Source organism: Alosa pseudoharengus, unplaced genomic scaffold (genome assembly GCF_046254945.1).
Source record: "Alosa pseudoharengus isolate Yale_2024_CS ecotype anadromous, Long Island Sound unplaced genomic scaffold, YU_APseudo_1.1 YU_APseudo_1.1_scf_1, whole genome shotgun sequence".
NCBI lineage: Eukaryota > Metazoa > Chordata > Actinopteri > Clupeiformes > Clupeidae > Alosa > Alosa pseudoharengus.
Genome location: NW_027468564.1, coordinates 2,896,166 through 2,902,243, shown reverse-complemented (window position 1 = coordinate 2,902,243; position 6,078 = coordinate 2,896,166). Strand labels below are relative to the sequence as shown.

Below are 6,078 nucleotides of genomic sequence, written 5' to 3'. Positions count from 1 at the left end.
TGTGCTGGTGTGTTTGCACTTTACCGCGCTGGTCGGGGAAACAAATAAACAAACTCGTTAGTGGGAGGAGTACATAAGTAGGCCTAGTTCTAAGTTGTGTTTTAGTATTATATTTGCATTACTTTAGCTTGGGTTTTGTTTTATTACCTAGAAATATGCTAACCATTCGTGCTTCAGTTCCAGACAGGTCATCATAATAAGTTATTAAAACCTTTGTGGGCTAACGCCTTTCATTTCTGCTGCAGCAGGTTGTGCGCAACAGAGTAGACGGACATAAGATACAGTCTGAGGAGTTGCAGCTTTATTCAGTTACCCGCAGTTAAAACTAAACCTAAGTTTCCCTCACAAACTCTGATTTGGTCGCTATAGCCTTATTCCAAGCTGAGCTGTTTGTGAGCGTTTAGTCCTAAATGAAAACGATTCAAACTCTCTAGCCACTCACTCGCAATTCACTGACGTCAGGTTCACTTAAAGGAGCCACACATACTGTAGGGCTAGGCTACTGTTATGTTGTTGACTGCCGTACTATTGAGGACTATTATGAGTTCTGTCCATCATTTGGTGGTAGGTAAAATTACTGCAATAAAATTATGCTTATTAAATGCTTTCCCCAAATCACTTTTCACATTTTTTTTAAGAGTACTATTATCGGTTATTGTATCGGTATCGACCACAACAAACCAATAAATCGGTTATCGTTATCGGCCCTAAAATTCCATATCGGTGCATCTCTAATACATGGGAATCATGTCTGAAAGGGATATCTGAAAGCAGGCGCGTAGCAAGCGTGGGGGATGTGGGTGTTATAACGTACACACTTTTGCTGGAGCACGATTCTATCCCCCACACTTTTTGTCAGATTAAAATGAAAGTAAAATATAGAAATAAACGCAAAGAGTTGAAACCGTATCTACCATAACGCACACACAGAGAGACACAAATAGGTCTGTTGATTTGATTGAACGGTCATCCAGCCAATCACATCAAGTTAGCCAGTGAAGAACCAGCGCCGCTCTGATCAAATTCAAAGTGTGCGTCTTTCAAGGCTGTGCTGCTGCTTGGGTCTGCATTATAACGTCTGCAGTGAGCAGATTTCAGGTAGAATTGAAATTATAATTGTTACCGCATTATGCTAATTTAGTAAACCAAAATTCACTGTCTGACTGACAGTTTTTGTCACAATGTAGAAATGCAGGGAGTCAAAGTGAAAGTGGGGGTGCACGCACCAAGGCACTTGTTGTTTCTGCAGAAAGACCAGTGGCGTGCACAGACATTTTGGGGGGCAGGTGCTCAGGAGAGGGGGGGGCACTTTTTAGCGCACGTGGAACACTTAATTATAAAAAAAACTTACACACACATGTTGAATGAAATTTGACTTGTGCTGCAATTAGTAAATCAATATACAATTAAGACAATAAAGAGACCAAAATGTGTGAATTTATGTTGCCTAACAAAACCTATACAACAGAAAACGTTCGTCTTAACACATAGATTTGCAATTGCAAACTCTACCAAAATTATTTGTAGCTTATGTGGTCGTCCTCACGTTATCCGTCATTGACTTGGGCTACAGCGTACAACTTTTTCAGGTGACCAGTCGGCTAAAAATGCTGAGTTGTTTTGATGCTGTATGAGACATTTTACTGCACAACAAAATGATTACACGTTGGGCTTAGAGGGCAAACTGATTTACGATTTTACTTGATCTGTAAGACAATATAGAGACCAAACAGTATGAGAAGGAGTTATAGTGGGCTACTGACTGTTGTCATTAAATGAATGCAGATGGACATTTTTCACAGGTAATGGGGAACTTCCTGTTTCTTCTGTCACAAATGAATGTGTTAATACATGTTGCCTAACAAAACATATACAAAGAAAACGTTCTTCTTAACACATAAATTTGCAAAATCTACCGAAATTATCGTGGTCGTCGTCGTATCTGTCATTGATTTGAGCTACAGCGTAAAACGTTATCTAGCTTCATCTACCAACTAGTTTATCAGGTGACCAGTCGGCAAAAAATCTTGTTTGGTGCTGAATGAGACATTTTACTGCACAACAAAATTATTACATGTTGGACTTAGAGGTCAAACTGTAAGATTTTGCTTGATCTGTATGTTACCTGGCTGATAGGGCACGGGAGAAGCAGCCTGTCAGCGACCATGCCTGCTATCTGAAGACGCTTACTGAACTGCTATGGTGCTGCGCATTTGGCGTGCCCTGCGCGCGACCAGGCGAGTTCACGTGACAAAGGAAGAGAGATAGGCTGGTTGGGTGTGCGCAAGGAGGTAGCTAATTTCGGGGCATTGTTTCAGTCATTTTTAATGGCTCAGGTTTTTAAAAGATCATTTCAAAACCGACCTCAGTGAAATCTTAATAACATTAATAATTAAAAAAAAAAAAAAAACAAGTTTCAAGGGCATTTTCGTTGATAAAGGGCAAACTTCCTAGTGCTTTAGCACCACCTAGTGTCTATGTATGTAAAGACCTTTGGCTACTTTCTCAGAGCATTATGCTTTCTCTTATCTGCAGCTTTTCTCAAACTATGGGCCTCCTCAACAATTAACCTACTGGTCCACGTAGCTGCGAAATTAAGTTATGCCCGGATCTTCACACGTCTGATCATTTGCAACAAGATTGAATGTATGAAACCGCGGACTGAAAAAAATTAATAAACTAGGCTAAAAGTTTCCCCAATCAGAAATATTTTTTAATTTGGTGTCATCAACTATAGGCTATAGACATAGCCCAGTCAGCACACATACGTCTCCAAGACGCTTGGAAAAGATCTGAACAGCTTAATTACATTGTGTTCCATTTAGAACGTCTTATTTGATCTGATCAAACGTCGGTGGCATTTCACTGTCAATGTGTGTCGTAGTGCTACATCTACTGGAGATCTTTGTCTTAAATATGATCACGTTCCATTTAAAACATCTTATTTTGATCTTACGAACGGCGGCATCAAGACAACTTTGAGTTCTACATCTGAGAACTAAGATTTCCTAGCCCTGGAAGCAAATGTAATTTGCTGCCGCTAGGGTGCGTCTAGATTTCTAGGCTAAAGATTTCCAGCATGTAGAACTAAAATAGAACGCTCATAAGCGTTCATGCAATGTGTGCGTCCCTGCAGCAAGTGAAATTGGAGGTAACGTGGACTAGACCCAGATAGCACACGTTTTGGCTGAAGTCTGGCATACGTTTGGTATTTTTGGGTTTGTTTTGGCATAGAAGCGGCAAAGTAAATGCTTTCGGCTGAACTGTGGCAAGATTGTGGTTTACCATAATAGATAAAAAGGCACCAGCGGTAGATAACTAGTTATGGCATATGTCTGGTTAACCAGATGAATGGGCAAATAGCGGGACGGTTTACTGACGTATGCAGGTGCGTTTTGGAGTCCTTGTGGTTTGCCAGAAGACTGATCAAAGACCGGGAATTTTCTCTAGAAGAGACGTCTAGTACTTCACTAACTCCAGCACTATCACAGACAGTAAGAACATTTTCCTGTCTTCAAATAAACGTCTGAATTGTATACAAATATAGTCGTGTTTCTACATAGCTCTATAACAGATATGACTAGCTTCATTTTGGTGAATAGCTTTGTAACAGCCCACTATGCATATGTTATTTATCGACGTCTTTTTATTACAGTATTTGTAACGTAGCCTACTGGCTAAGTAGCTATTTAACGTTAGCTTGTTAATCTAAAGGCAAACTTGTGAAACACAGGCAAACTTAAATCACTGAACACATCCAATATTGCACATCCAATTATTTCCCTTTTTTCTGTTCTGTTTTCAGTGCATAAGACATTCAGTGGAGCTGCAGCAAGCAGTATTTTGGGTACGTTTTTATCATGGCAATAAAACCTAATTTTGCCCTAATATAGCTAGCTTAGTAGCTAGTTAACATGTTAACCTAAATGCTCTGCAGGTGGTAAACTTTTTTAAAACACAGACAGACTTATATCAATGAACACATCCACTTATTTCCCTTTTTTCTCTTCTGTTTTCAGTGCATAAGGCATTCAGTGGAGCTGCACCTTAATGGGGTAAGTTTCAATCACTGTAGGCCTAATACAGCCTCATTACCCTACACCTAATGTCCCGCATCTGAATTAAACTTCACTAAACAATTTCCTAGGCTATTTAAAGAGTAGATTTAGTAATTGTGTTTATTCTATCTTTGTGTGTACCGGTATGTTGTCAATTTCAGATGCTTGAAATCTGCAGCAAGCGGTATAAATGGGTAAGTTTTAACAATAAAGCCTCATTTTGCCCTAATATAGCTAGCTAAATAGCTAGTTAACATGTTAACCTATATGCTCTGCAGGTGGCAAACTTTTTTAAAACACAGACAGACTTATATCAATGAACACATCCACTTATTTCCCTTTCTTGTCTTCTGTTTTCAGTGCATAAGGCATTCAGTGGAGCTGCACCTTAAGGCAGTAGTAATGGGTAAGTTTCAATCACATTTTTACCCTACACTCAATGACCACATCTGAATTAAACTTCACAAACAATTCCCAAGGCTATTTAAAGAGTAGATTTAGTAATTGTGTTTCTTTTGTCTTTGTGTTTATGTTGTCAATTTCAGATGCTGTGAGAAAAAATCTGCAGCAAGCAGTATAAATGGGTAAGTTTTTATCATGGCAATAAAGCCTCATTTTGCCCTAATATAGCTAGCTAAGTAGCTAGTTAACATGTTAACCTATATGCTCTGCAGGGGCCAAACTTTTTTAAAACACAGACAGACTTATATCAATGAACACATCCACTTATTTCCCTTTTTTCTCTTCTGTTTTCAGTGCATAAGGCATTCAGTGGAGCTGCACCTTAAGGCAATAGTAATGGGTAAGTTTCAATCACTGTAGGCCTAGAGCCTCATTTTTACCCTACACTCAATGACTGCATCTGAATTAAACTTCACTAAACAATTTCCAAGGCTATTTAAAGAGTAGATTTAGTAATTGTCTTTCTTTTGTCTTTGTGTGTATGTTGTCAATTTCAGATGCTGTGAGAAGAAATTCTGTTTGCTCTGCCAACAGTCGACAGTTTACAGTAATAAGTATGCTGATATGACTTAATAAATACAAATCACAATGAAATGCATTTAATCTTTGTGGGTTTTTTTTGTTGTAAAAATATCTTTTGACATATAAGCTAATTTAACAGTATGAGCCTATTGCACTAGGACATAGCAATTAACTATAAAACTAATGTAGACATATTGCAAAATGCCAAATTAAATAAATGTAAAGATTTTCAAGTGGAGTTTCAATGTAGATGCAATCATTTGGCATACTTATGGCCTCACTTTGGGTCAGTTTTGGCTACTTTTTGGCTGGATTTTGGGGATTTTGGGCTCTCTTTGGGATGGTTATGGCCATATTTTGGAATGCCACAATTGGTTTTAGGTGAGTTTTGGCCTCCTTTTGTTTTGATTCTGGCTTGCCTAATTTGGGCCATATATGGTCCGTACATCCCTCCAAAACTCTGCCAAAATGCCAAGCCAGTTTTAGGCTAAATTTGGGCCAAAATGAATGTGCTATCTGGGGAAGCAATAGTTTAAACAACAACGTAGCTTCCTGTAACTATCGATGAAAAAAACATAGAAACTGCTAATCATAATCTTTAAATGTACATTAATTAAGCTGGCTATATGCAACACTATTTATTTATATTCCCTTTGCATATGTTTGGGTAGACTTCAAACGTTTTTGAATGTGAGTTTATAGTTCTGTCACTATTCTGTGTCCTTTACATTTATTTAATAGGTGATACCTCGAAATTAGGCTGCTGTCTGTTAGGCAATTTATTGTAGCCTGCTAACCCATATGCTCAAAACATAATTTCTGAAATGATTTCTTGATTTATAACATGAGATATGTCTCCATGTAGGGTAGTGTCAAATAGTGAAGTGATAGCAGGTAGATCAGGCCTACATGTCACATGAGCCACACATATGAGGGGCCTGCTTCTTCTGTCCCTCCCAAACTGCATTATGGTGTGTTTAGCAATCAGAATTTCAAAAATGTTTCGGAGGAGAAACTCCCGGACACCAATATAGTC

General features: G+C 38.5%; 1 long non-coding RNA gene across 1 annotated transcript; it reads left to right on the top strand.

The window, feature by feature from the left end:
* The first annotated feature begins 4,504 nt into the window (after nt 1–4,504).
* Nucleotides 4,505–5,059, top strand: LOC143120848 (uncharacterized). The gene is made up of 3 exons (XR_012986343.1): nt 4,505–4,642; nt 4,815–4,860; nt 5,018–5,059. It is a non-coding gene; the product is annotated as an uncharacterized LOC143120848 (long non-coding RNA).
* The last annotated feature ends 1,019 nt before the right edge of the window (nt 5,060–6,078 follow it).